This window comes from Oncorhynchus masou, chromosome 29 (assembly GCF_036934945.1).
Source record: "Oncorhynchus masou masou isolate Uvic2021 chromosome 29, UVic_Omas_1.1, whole genome shotgun sequence".
In the NCBI taxonomy this organism is placed as follows: Eukaryota; Metazoa; Chordata; class Actinopteri; order Salmoniformes; family Salmonidae; genus Oncorhynchus; species Oncorhynchus masou.
In genome coordinates, this window is record NC_088240.1 from 49,093,783 (window position 1) to 49,106,595 (window position 12,813).

Here is a 12,813-nt window from a genome sequence, read left to right on the forward strand (position 1 = left end):
CGGATGAATGGCACGACAATGGCCCTCAGGACCTCGTCACGGTATCTCTGTGCATTCAAATTGCAAATGATAAAATGCAATTGTGTTCTTTGTCCGTAGCTTATGCTGCCCATATCAAAACCCACCACCACTATGGGTCACTGTTCACAGCAAACAGCTATACAAGCTGTGGCAGTGACCATCGGAGGTGAGAATTTGCCCACTGAAGGGGGTTACTATGCTTAACAGCAGTCAGGTCAAGACCCTGATGGGGACGACGAGCACTCAGATGAGCTTCTCTAAGATAGAATTTCTGCACAAACTCTCAGAAACTTTAGGTTGTGCAAACCAAACAATGGTGGCTGGTCTCACACCATCCCGCAGGTGAAGAAGAAGGATGTGGAGGTCCTTGCCTGGCTTGGTTACACGGGGTCTGCGGTTGTGAGCCCGGTTGGACGTACTGCCAAATTCTCTAAAACAACGTTGGAGGCGGCTTATTGTCGAGCAATTAGCATGCAATTCTCTGACAACAGCTCTGGTGGAAATTCCTGCAGTCAGCATGCATATTGCATGCTCCCTCAAAACTTGAGATATCTGTGGCATTGTGTTTTTGAGTGGCTTCTTGATATGCCACACCTGTCAGGTGGATGAATTATCTTGGCAAAGGAGAAAAGCTCACTAACAGGGATGTAATCAAATGTGTACACTGATTTTGAGGGAACTGAGCTTCTTGTGCATGTGGACAATTTCTGGGATATTTTATTTCTGCTCATGTAACATTTGACCAACACTTTAGATGTTGCGTGTTATATTTTTGTACAGTGATTAATACTCCAAATACAGTACCAGTCAAAAGTTTGGACAAACCTACTCATTCAAGGGTTCTTGTTTATGTTATACTATTTTCTACATTGTAGAATAATAGTGAAGACATCAAAACTATGAAATAATACATATGGAGTCATGTAGTAACCAAAAGGTGTAAAACAAATCAACATATATTTTAGATTCTTTAAAGTAGCTACTCTTTGCGCACTCTGGGCATTCTCTCAACCAGCTTCACTTGGAATGCTTTTCCAATGGTCTTGAAGGAGTTCTCACATATGCTGAGCACTTGATGGCTGCTTTTCCTTCACTCTGCAGTCCAACTCATCCCAAACCACCTCAATAGATTTTTTTTTGTATTTTTCCTTTATTTTACTAGTCAAGTCAGTTAAGAACAAATTCTTATTTTCAATGATGGCATAGGAACAGTGGGTTAACTGTCTTGTTCAGGGGCTGAATTACAGATTTTTACCTTGTCAGCTCGGGGATTCAATCTTGCAAACGTTTGGTTACTAGTCCAACACTCTAACCACTTGGCTACCTGCCGCTGAGGTTGGATGATTGTGGAGGCCAGGTAATCTAATGCAGCACTCCATCACTCTCCTTCTTGGTCAATTAGCCCTGACACAGCCTGGAGGTGTGTTGGGTCATTGTCCTGTTGAAAAACAAATGATAGTCCCTCTAAGCGCAAACCAGATGGGATGGCGTATCGCTCTAGAAGCCATGCTGGTTAAGTGTGCCTTAAATTCTGGTTAAGTGTGCCTTGAGTCACCAGAAAAGCACCTCCCTGGCATCACACTTCCTCCTCCATGCTTCATGGTGGGAACTACACATGCAGTGATCATCTGTTCACCTACTCTGCATCTCACAAAGACACGGCGGTTGGAAAAAAAATCTCACAAAGGACAGATTTCCTCCGGTCTAATGTCCATTGCTCGTGTTTCTTGCAAAACTGACATCAAGGCAAAGGGTGGCTACTTTTAAGAATCTCAAAAATAAAATATATTTTGTTTTGTTTAACAATTTTTTAGACACTACATGATTCCTTCTGTTATTTCATAGTAAATAGTAAAAATAAAGATAACCCCTTGAATGAGTAGGTGTGTCCAAGCGTTTGACTGGCACTGTATATATACGTGTGTGTGTGTGTGTGTGTGTATATATATATATATATATATATATGTCAAGAGGTCTGAATACTTTCCGAAGGCACTGTGTGTAATATATATATATATATATATATATATATACAGGTATATACAGTGCTTTGGAAAGGAATCAGACCTCTTGACTTTTTCCACATTTTGTTACATTACACCCTTATTCTTTGTTTTCCCCCTCATCAATCTACACACAATACCCCAAATTAGATTTTTTAGCACATGTATAAAAAAACTACAGAAATATCACATTTACATAAGTATTCAGACCCTTTACTAAGTACTTTGTTGAAGGACCTTTGGCAGCGATTACAGCCTCGAGTCTTCCTGGGTATGACGCTAGAAGCTTGGTACACCTGTATTTGGGGAGTTTGTCCCATTCCTCTCTGTAGATCCTTTCATGCTCTGTCAGATTGAATAGGGAGCGTCGCTGCACAGATATTTTCAGGTCTCTCCAGAGATGTTTGATCAGGTTCATGTCCAGGCTCTGGCTGGGCCACTCAAGGATATTCAGAGACATGTCCCGAAGCCACTCCTGCGTTGTCTTGACTGTGTATTTAGGGTCGTTGACATGTTGGAAGATGAAACTTCACCCCAGTCTGAGGTCCTGAGTGTTCTTGAGCAGGTTTTCATCAAGGATCTCGCTGTACTTTGCTCTGTTCATCTTTTCCTCGATCCTGACTATTATCCTAGTCCCTGCTTCTGAAAAACATCCCCACAGCATGATGCTGCCACCACCATGCTTCACCGTATGGATGGTGCCAGGTTTCCTCCAGACTTGTAGCTTGGCATTCAGAGAGTTCCATCTTGGTTTCATCAGACCAGATAATCTTGTTTCTCATGGTCTGAGTCCTTTTGGTGCCTTTTGGCAAACTCCAAGCAGGCTTTCATGTGCCTTTTACTGAAGGGTGGCTTCCTTCTGGCCACTCTACCATAAAGGCTTGATTCTTGGAGTGATGCAGAGATGGTTGTCCTTCTGGAAGGTTCTCCCATCTCCACAGAAGAACTATAGAGCTCTGTCAGCGTGAACATCGGGTTCTTGGTCACCTCCCTGATCAAGGCCCTTCTCCCCCGATTGCTCAGTTTTGCCGGGCGGCCAGCTGGTTCCAAGCCTGCCAAATGCCTATGTAAACCCAATCCACTTCTCTTTAAAATAAGTGAATAAATTTGGTCCAGTTTGAAATGTAAAATAATGTAGGCTTTGAAATTATGTATGTCCATTTTAAAGTGGGTAAGTTTTACACATTTATGATTACTTTTTTAAAATTGCTAATTTTAATGAGTGAAAATACCAACACTTCTCAAAATGTATAGGTAGATGCAAAAATATGATTTTGGCCACAAGAGCACACTAGTTATGGGCTATGGGAGTGATACCCAGAGAGAAATAGGATATACATGTAATAGTACGGGACAGAAGGAAAATAAATGAGACCAAGGTTTACATATTCCTTACACTAGCATTCCCCTCTTAGTATTAAGAACAGCTACACCACAAATGGCGACAAGGATTTTGTGGATTTAGTTTGAACTCTTACATTGTTTTTCATGAGTTTTATTCTGACCAATTATGGAAATGTCAGCATGCCACAAACCTTTCCAGCTAGCTATCAATCTAATAACATATTAGCCAAAAATTGGGAGAAGTGGCTGAAACATTAAAAAAATGTCCTGTTAGCATTGAACATCAAATATAATGCATGGGAACGTGCCATGCTACTCCGCTATTGTGGGGAGAAACTTTTCTATATTTTTTCTACACTTCCAGACACAGGAGATGATAAGTCTGACAAATCTTAAACTGTACTGACATAATGTTATTCACCAATGACAAATGTATATTTTTAGGTCTACAAATTCAGACAAACTGTTTAATCCGAGACTGAAATTATTGGTGAATACTATGTTTGCCTGCGTGCACTTGCTGCTTCCTATGATTTCCTGATTCTGACTCAGAAATTAGAAGGCAGATTGTTCAAAGTTTCTCATCCAACAAACTGAGGAGACATGCTCTCACGGACCATATAATGACTCTCACAAAGCTCCTGGAAATAGCTTGAATAAATGAAGTATCAGAAATACAAGCACAGGAAATGGAAAAACATCCTGGTACTACCCAGAATAGATCGCAAGGGCCAGCAAGCTCAACAATCCAGGTCTGCACCCACTACTGCACATCGGTGCACATGCTTTTAACTGTGGCGGTTCATTCCCTCACCAAGGAGAGTGCCCTGCAAATGGCCACACATGCTACAACTGTGGGAAAATAAATTATTTGGCAAAAGTAGATCGCACCACAGACAAACTGAACATTCACTTGTGCCTGAAAATACCCCAAAAAACTGATGATGAAAGCCCATCTCTTTACACTGGTGGATCCAACCATTGCAACTCCTACTGCAGAACCCAGGCAAACCATCCAGGTAAATGGATCACGGTCTTGGCGCAGTCTTAACCCAGATTGGCTCGGGTTGAAATATGCACATATATGGAGCAAAGATATTCACAGATGGATAGGGAGGCACTGGGAATAATCTGGGGTTGCCTTCATTTTCAGTTCTACATAATCGGACACACCTTCACTGTGATTACTGACAAAAAACAGCTTGTGCGTATCTTTCAACAAACCCTCGTCCTCCCCTCCACCAAGAATGGAAATATGGTTGCTGAAACTTCAAAACTTCACGTTCTCTGTTGTCTACAAGGCTGGATCTGGCAACCCAGCAGATAACTTCTCCAGACACTCAGTCCTCAAACAGGGGCCTAATGACATCCATGCCTCAGAGCTAGCAGAAGCTCATGTCCGCTTTGTGGTCAATCACAATGTTCCACGTGCTATGACACTGGCTGAAATCCAAGCAGCAACACAGTCTGAACCATGTCTACTCAGACTAACCAATGGTATTAGAACAGAACAATGGCACACCCTTCTGGAACACACAGATGACCTACAGTTGAAGTCGGAAGTTTACATACACTTAGGTTGGAGTCATTAAAACTAATTTTTCAACCACTCCACAAATTTCTTGTTAACAACCTATAGTTTTGGCAAGACAGTTAGGACATCAAAGTAATTTTTCCAACAATTGTTTACAGATAGATTATTTCACTTATAATTCACTGTATCACAATTCCAGAGGGTCAGAAGTTTCCATACACTAAGTTGACTGTGCCTTTAAACACCTTGGAAAATTCCAGAAAATTATGTCATAGCCTATCAGAAGCTTCTAAAGCCAATTTACATAATTTGTGTCCATTGGAGGTGTACCTGTGGATTTATTTCAAAGCCTACCTCCAAACTCAGTTCCTCTTTGCTTGACACTATGGGAAAATCAAAAGAAATCAGCCAAGACCTCAGAAAAAAATTGTAGACCTCCACAAGTCTGGTTCATCCTTGGGAGCAATTTCCAAACACCTGATGGTACCACGTTTATCTGTACAAATAATAGTACGCAAATATAAACACCAAGGGACCACACAGTCGTCCAACCGCTTGTCTCCTAGAAATTAACGTACTTTGGTGTGAAAAGTGCATCAATCTCAGAACCACAGCAAAGGACCTTGTGAAGATGCTGGAGGAAATAGGTACAAAATTATCTAAATCCACAGTAAAACGAGTCCTACATCGACATAACCAGAAAGGCTACTCAGCAAGGAAGAAGACACTCCTCCAAATCCACCATAAAAAAAGCTAGACTACGGTTTCCAACTGCACATGGGGACAAATATCGCGCTATTTGGAAAACTGTCTTCTGGTCTGATGAAACACAAATTTAACTGTTTGGCCATAATGACCATTATGTTTGGAGGAAAAAGGGGGGTGCTTGCAAGCCGAAGAACACCATCCCAACCGTAACGCACGGGGTGGCAGCATCACGTGGGGGTGCTTTGCTGCAGGAGGGACTGGTGCACTTCACAAAACTAGATGGCATCATGAGGGAGGAAAATTATGTGGATATATTGAAGCAACATCTCAAGATATCAGTCAGGAAGTTAAAACTTGGTCACAACTGGGTCTTCCAAATGGACAATGACCCCAAGCACACTTCCAAAGTTGTGGCAATATGGGTTAATGTGCCAAAATTCACCCAACTTATTGTGGGAAGCTTGTGGAAGGCAATCCAAAATGTTTGACCCAAGTTAAACAATTTAAAGGCAATGCAACCAAATATTAATTGAGTGTATGTAAACTTCTGACCCACTGGGAATGTGATGAAAGGAATAACAGCTGAAAGAAATAATTCTCTCTACTATTATTCTGACATTTCACATTCTTAAAATAAAGTGGTTATCCTAACTGACCTTAAAAAGGGAATTTTTACTCTGATTAAATGTCAGGAATTGTGAAAAACTGAGTTTAAATGTAATTGGCTAACGTGTACGGCAACTTCCGAATTACAACTGTATCTCCAACCTAACAATCTTAACTACACTGCCTAAACATTAAAAAATCTGAACTGACGCTGTCTGCAACCAATCTGCTTTTCAGGGGAAATACACTTGTCATAGCAGCAGCGCTACAGAGCCGGGCATTGTTTGCTCTACAACCCATTTGTTCATACTCTACCGTGATATGAAATACGGTCGAAATAACAAAAAGACAACAGTTACACAGTGACAGACCAAATTCAACCTAAAATGCTTTTGTTTCATCACAAAACTGGAGAGCCACCATCTTTCTGGTGAAGTCTACAAAGCAAATATTGCATGTAACCAACAGTTACATTATGTACAGCAGGGTTCCCTTACTGGTGGGATATATGACTTTAAAAACACCAGCAAATCAGCTCAAAGTGATTTTACTTTTCCAAAGTATTCGCAATCATAATAGCGAGATAAAACAATATGTGATCGTATCCAAATGTAAGCACGGTTTGAAATGATTCTGTTTTAGTCAAATATTATATCTGTTTGGGCTTCTTGCGATCAATTTCTAGTTTATAAATGATTTGCAATTATGTTCCAGCCCTATGACATCCGCCCAAGAAAAAATCGTCCCGCGTCTGAATCTTGTTGATGATCACTGACTTACTAAACAACTACTAATTTAGAACCACTGAGAGTTAAAGCACAAAGAAAACAGGCGCACTGCCTCCACTATTTCAGCACCATTTCAACTTAAACATTTCAACATCATTAAATAAACTAGGCTAGTCCAGTACAGTGAAAAGAAATGTAAAGATACCAAAAACTATTTAGTCCAATCCATGGTACTGATTTCTGTGTGTGTGTGCATACGTGCCCTAGACTAGTTGACCGACAATGCTATCCTCTTCTCTTTCATGTCAGTAAAACTGTCAATGACTTTGTCATAGCGTAGTACACATTGTTAATTTTTGTTGTCGCAGGTTACCTGGCTAAAATGCTTGCTAGCCTTTTTTCCTGGCATGGGCAATAATGAACCCACCAAGTTAGCAAGGTAGTTAGCGTGAGCCTACTAGGCTACATATTGTACTTCAGTCATCTCAGGCTACAACATATGAATTTATGGTTTGATCAGAATCATTGTTGTAATCATTGGTCTTTATAGACAATTAAGTCAAAACCACAAATCCCCATCTCCATCCCTGGCTTAGGAAAGGGCCAATTTAGCTAGCTAATGCAGGACAACAACACAAACAGACCAGAAACAGACACCTTTTTCTGACAATGACAATGTTTTTCTTTTGATGTGATTTGATTTGCGTGAAGCCAAATCCAAACTGGCCTCCCTTGGGGGATGGTTCTTCTGTGCCAGGACTACCCACAGTTGAACTCAGTGCAACATTGATTGGCAAATGATTTTATGGTTTTCTTATCAAGGGAGGCCAAATGCTTGCTGGCATCAATATATCAAATCATACAGTCATACTATTTTTGTATGGGCTACACATACTGAGACAGAGGGGCGCTGTTTCACTCTCTTGGATGATTTTGCCAGTCAGAGAGATTCAGCAAATTTAAGGAAAATTATGAAAACACAAAGAGAAGGAAAAAAAATGTTAGTCAAATATTTGGGGAAGCTCGGCTTCCCTTGGCATCCATGAATACACACCACTGCTGTTTGTATTCATGGATGAAGTTTTCCAGAAGTTGAAAAAGTATCCAGTATCCATCTGCTATGGCAGTCATTCCAAACCTGGAGAAGATCTTCTCTTCCTTGACAACCCTGCATTTGTTAAGAGTAACAATGGACCACCTTTCAATTCCCAGGGTTTTTCCTCTTTCCCTACCTACCTGGGATTCAATCACAGAAGAATAACACCACATTGGCCACAGGCCAATGCAGAAGTGGAACAATTCATGCAGACTCTGAAAAAGACCCTTTGCATTGCTATGCTGCAACACAAAGACATTCAGCAAGAGCAAAGACATTTTGTAAGAGCCAACAGAGCGACAGAACCCTGCTCCACTGGAAAACCTCCCGTTACAGTTATGTTCAATCAACAAATTCAGCCTTCCTTCCATGGACCCTAACAAGCTGAGAGCCACAGACAGACACACAGGTAAAGCTAAAAATGAAAGAGCATCATGAAAGATGCTTCTGTCATGCCTCGCCACTTGACATTGGAGACTTCATGCTCTTCAGACAGCTGCGACCTGCCAACAAATTCCAGTCACCTTTCCATCCAGACCCACACCAAGTCACTGCAATCAAAGGAACCATGATCACAGCACAACGTGGACAGCAAATGGTGACAAGGAACATCTTCCACTTTAAGCAAGTCTCCCAACCAGTCACTCACTGGTCCATCCTCTGCTGACCAGAGTAGCACCATACCGAGTTGGACTGAACCAATAGCTGGTCTAATTAGCCCCACCAGCCCCACCTTGGCCGCCCCCATCCCAAAGGTCCAATGCTACCCGCAACATGCTATTGGTCTCGTGTGGTTCAGTTGGTTGAGCATGGAACTTGCTACGCCAGGGTGGTGGGGTCCCCACGGGGGACCAATGCGAGAAAATATGATAATGTATGCTCTCGATAAGATCGTCTGTTGAATGACTGAATTGTAATGCTGTGCTAATCACCTGCTGGACTTAATGCTGAACAACAAAAAAACGAAGCGTTTATACCTTGCAACGGTTACTGCTGTTTAACAAATTTTGTATTCTAATTGTTTTGTTTAGGGGGGATAAAGAGATGGGAGAGATGTGTTCAGGTTAAATGGGGGAAAGAGAGCAAGAGAGAGAGAGCATTTGTGTGTAATTTATGTTCATGAGTGGGTGCGTGCGTGCATGTATGCCTGTGTGCATGCTTGTATGTTTGTGGTTAGCTGGTGTGGCCCTGCCTGAACCTTCTGTTTTGGAGCAGGCAGTCTTACTACAGGGTGTGATTTTACAGTCAGCGTGTTTAAACCACTAGTGACTTTGGGTGTTTCTGTCAAGTGGACTGGAGCTGTATACCGGGGAGCAGTTTTTTGTCAAAGAACCTTGTTTATCTGAGGTTGCTGTCTCTCACTCACACACACACACACACAGACACACACATACACACATACATACACACACACACATACACACACACACACACACACATACACACACACACACACACACACACACACACACACACACACACACACACACACACACACACACACACACACACACACACACACACACACACACACACACACACACACACACACACACACACACACACACACACACACACATACACATACACACATTTTAAACACTGGGTGTCTGCTCTCTGGAAGAGGAGAGAGGACGAATGAGAGTAAAAACAAGGCTTGCGTAATAGGGTGGAGACCGATATTGAAAATGGCTGGCAGTATACATTGAGAACACTCACACACAGCAATATCAACAGCTCCACCCAGTGTGTGAGAAGAGATCAGTGGAATCGGGGTCAGCTTTGGGTGGGGCAGACACAGTCACTGTAGTGATACAGCCAAAACATGAGGCACACAGAGCATTGTGTGTGTGTGTGTGTGTGTGTGTGTGTGTGTGTGTGTGTGTGTGTGTGTGTGTGTGTGTGTGTGTGTGTGTGTGTGTGTGTGTGTGTGTGTGTGTGTGTGTGTGTTTTATGCGTGATACAGACAGAACCTAGAACTGTAATGTAGAGTCATTGGGTTTGGTAGTACTTATGCAATAGGATCTCAACAAACTGTTTTTCTGATTTGAAAAGCAATGCAGAGCAAGCCAAAGTACTGCACTATCCTTTCACTTCAGTCACACTATCCTATAGTGGAATGCACACCCATGTACAGTTAAAGTCGTAAGTTTGCGAATACCTTAGCCAAACACATTTAAATGCGTTTTTTCACAATTCTTGACATTTAATCCAAGTAAAAATTCCCTGTTTTAGGTCAGTCAGGATCACCACTTTATTATAAGAATGTGAAACGTCAGAATAATAGTAGAGAGAATACTTTTTTATTTTATTTTTCTTCCATCACATTCCCAGTGGGTCAAATGTTTACATACACTCAATTAGTATTTGGTAGCATTGCCTTCAAATTGTTTCATTTGAGTCAAACGTTTCGGGTAGCCTTCCACAAGCTTCCCACAATGGGATGGGTGAATTCTGGCCCACTCCTCCTGACAGAGCTGGTGTAACGGAGTCAGGTTTGTAGGCCTCCTTGCTCGCACACAATTTTTTTTCAGTTCTGCCCACATATTTTCTATAGGATTTTGGGCAGGGCTTTGTGATGGCCACTCCAATACTTTGACTTTGTTGTCCTTAAGCCATTTTGCCACAACTTTGGAAGTATGCTTGGGGCCATTGTCCATTTGGATGACCCATTTGTGACCAAACTTGTGACCAAACTTCCTGACTGATGTCTTGATGTTGCTTCAATATATCCACTTAACTTTCATCTCTCATGATGCCATCTAGTTTTGTGACGTGCACCAGTCCCGCTTGCAGCAAAGCACCCCCATAACATGATGCTGCCACCCCCGTGCTTCTCGGTTGGGATGGTGTTCTTCGGCTTGCAAGCCTCCCCCTTTTCAGTTATATTTCTGTTTCATCAGACGAGAGGACATTTCTCCAAAAAGTACAATCTTTGTCCCCATGTGCAGTTCCAAACCGTAGTCTGGCTTTTTTTTTACAGTGGTTTTGGAGCACTGGCTTCTTCCTTGCTGAGCGGCCTTTCAGGTTATGTTGATATCGGACTCATTTTACTGTGGATATAGATACTTTTGTACCTTTTTTCCTCCAGCATCTTCACAAGGTCCTTTTCGGTTGTTCTGGGATTGATTTGCACTTTTCACAACAAAGTACGTTCATCTCTCGGAGACAGAATGATTCTCCTTCCTGAGCAGTATGACAGATGCGTGGTCCCATGGTCTTTATACTTGCGTACTATTGTTTGTACAGATTAACCTGGTACCTTCAGGTGTTTGGAAATTGCTCCTAGGTATGAACCAGACTTGTGGAGGTCTACAATTTTTGTTAAGATGGTCTTGGCTGATTTCTTTTGATATTCTCATAATTTCAAGCAAAGAGGCACTGAGTTTGAAAGTAGGCCTTGAAATACATCCACAGGTACACCTCCAATTGACTCAAATGTTGTCAATTAGCCTATCAGAGGCTTCTAAAGTCATGACATCATTTTCTGGAATTTTCCAAGGTGTTTAACGGCATAGTCAACTTAGTGTATGTAAACGTCTGATCCACTGGAATTGTGATACAGTGAAATAATCTGTCTGAAAACAATGTTTGGAAAAATGACTTGTGTCATGCACAAAGTAGATGTCCTAACAGACTTTCCAAAACTATAGTTTTTTCACAAGAAATTTGTGGAGTGGTTGATACACTTAGGTTGGGGTCATTAAAACTAGTTTATGTAAACTTCCGACTTCAACTGTAATTCTTTATTGGATTACACAACCAGCCCCCTTAATAGGCACTTTATTGTTCTTATTTTTTCATGGAGAGTCACACTCCTTTTGTCTTTTTTATGCATTGCTGACAGACAGATTACAAGCAGTGGGGGTTAGATAAGGAACATACACAGCGCAACTGTAGATTGAACACCAGTCACCTGCAGGGGTCACACATGTGCATAGAACCTGGAGTGTTACCACTGGACAACAGCTCCACACTTTTGTGCTTCTTTGTAGAATGTGACATTTATTCTTTATGTATCAATACTGTGTTGCAGACACATAAGCATCCCTAAATGTCGCTGTATTAGGTGAAATGTGATTCATTCATTATTAGTCTTAATCTTATTTGTAAACTTGTTGGTTTACAAGGTTTGGTTAGGCTCTTCAAGTTCGTAGATGGATGGGCTCAGGAATCATCTTCATAATTTCTCTTTGGGATCTATTCCTGTATAAATGATCTGTACTACACCATCTTGAAGGGTAGGATCAGGAGAATGATGGGAGAACTGCTGTCCTCTCTCTCTCGCACGCATTCACACACAGGTTGGCCATTCTCTTTCAGAGAGATGGGCGTGTACCCTTTCACTGTCTCCAGCAGGAGGTTGCCATGGAAACAACGCTTGACTGGAAACAAAAGGCGAAACCCGCTGGGGATCTGCCCACCTCTCCACCATGCACTGCTCTTTTGTGTCCCCTTCCCTTGCTCAAAATACACATTTTCAAACTAACGTCTCTACTAATCACCCTGTGTAATTAGGGGGCTTGCTGAAAATGTAGATTATCAGTGTTGGGGGGAAGGAAGACCCTATAAAGGAAACCCAGAGACAGAGTTGTAGTTTTAGTATTGGCTGTGTTTTCTTCCTGCTGTAATAGTCAGACCTGGGTTCAAATAGTGACTGAAATCTTAAAAATACTTTGAGTGTTTGCTTAAGTCTGTCTGGAGTTTCAATGGGAGTGCCAGATGGGTGTGGTTTGGCACTTTTGGAGACTATGTCATTGATTTAATTGTGCC

General features: G+C 41.7%; 1 protein-coding gene across 1 annotated transcript in view; it reads left to right on the top strand.

The window, feature by feature from the left end:
• LOC135519938 (Krueppel-like factor 12) overlaps window positions 1–12,813 on the top strand; it is a 144,208-nt gene that overhangs the window by 82,136 nt on the left and 49,259 nt on the right. The gene's annotated exons all lie outside the window — the stretch shown is intronic.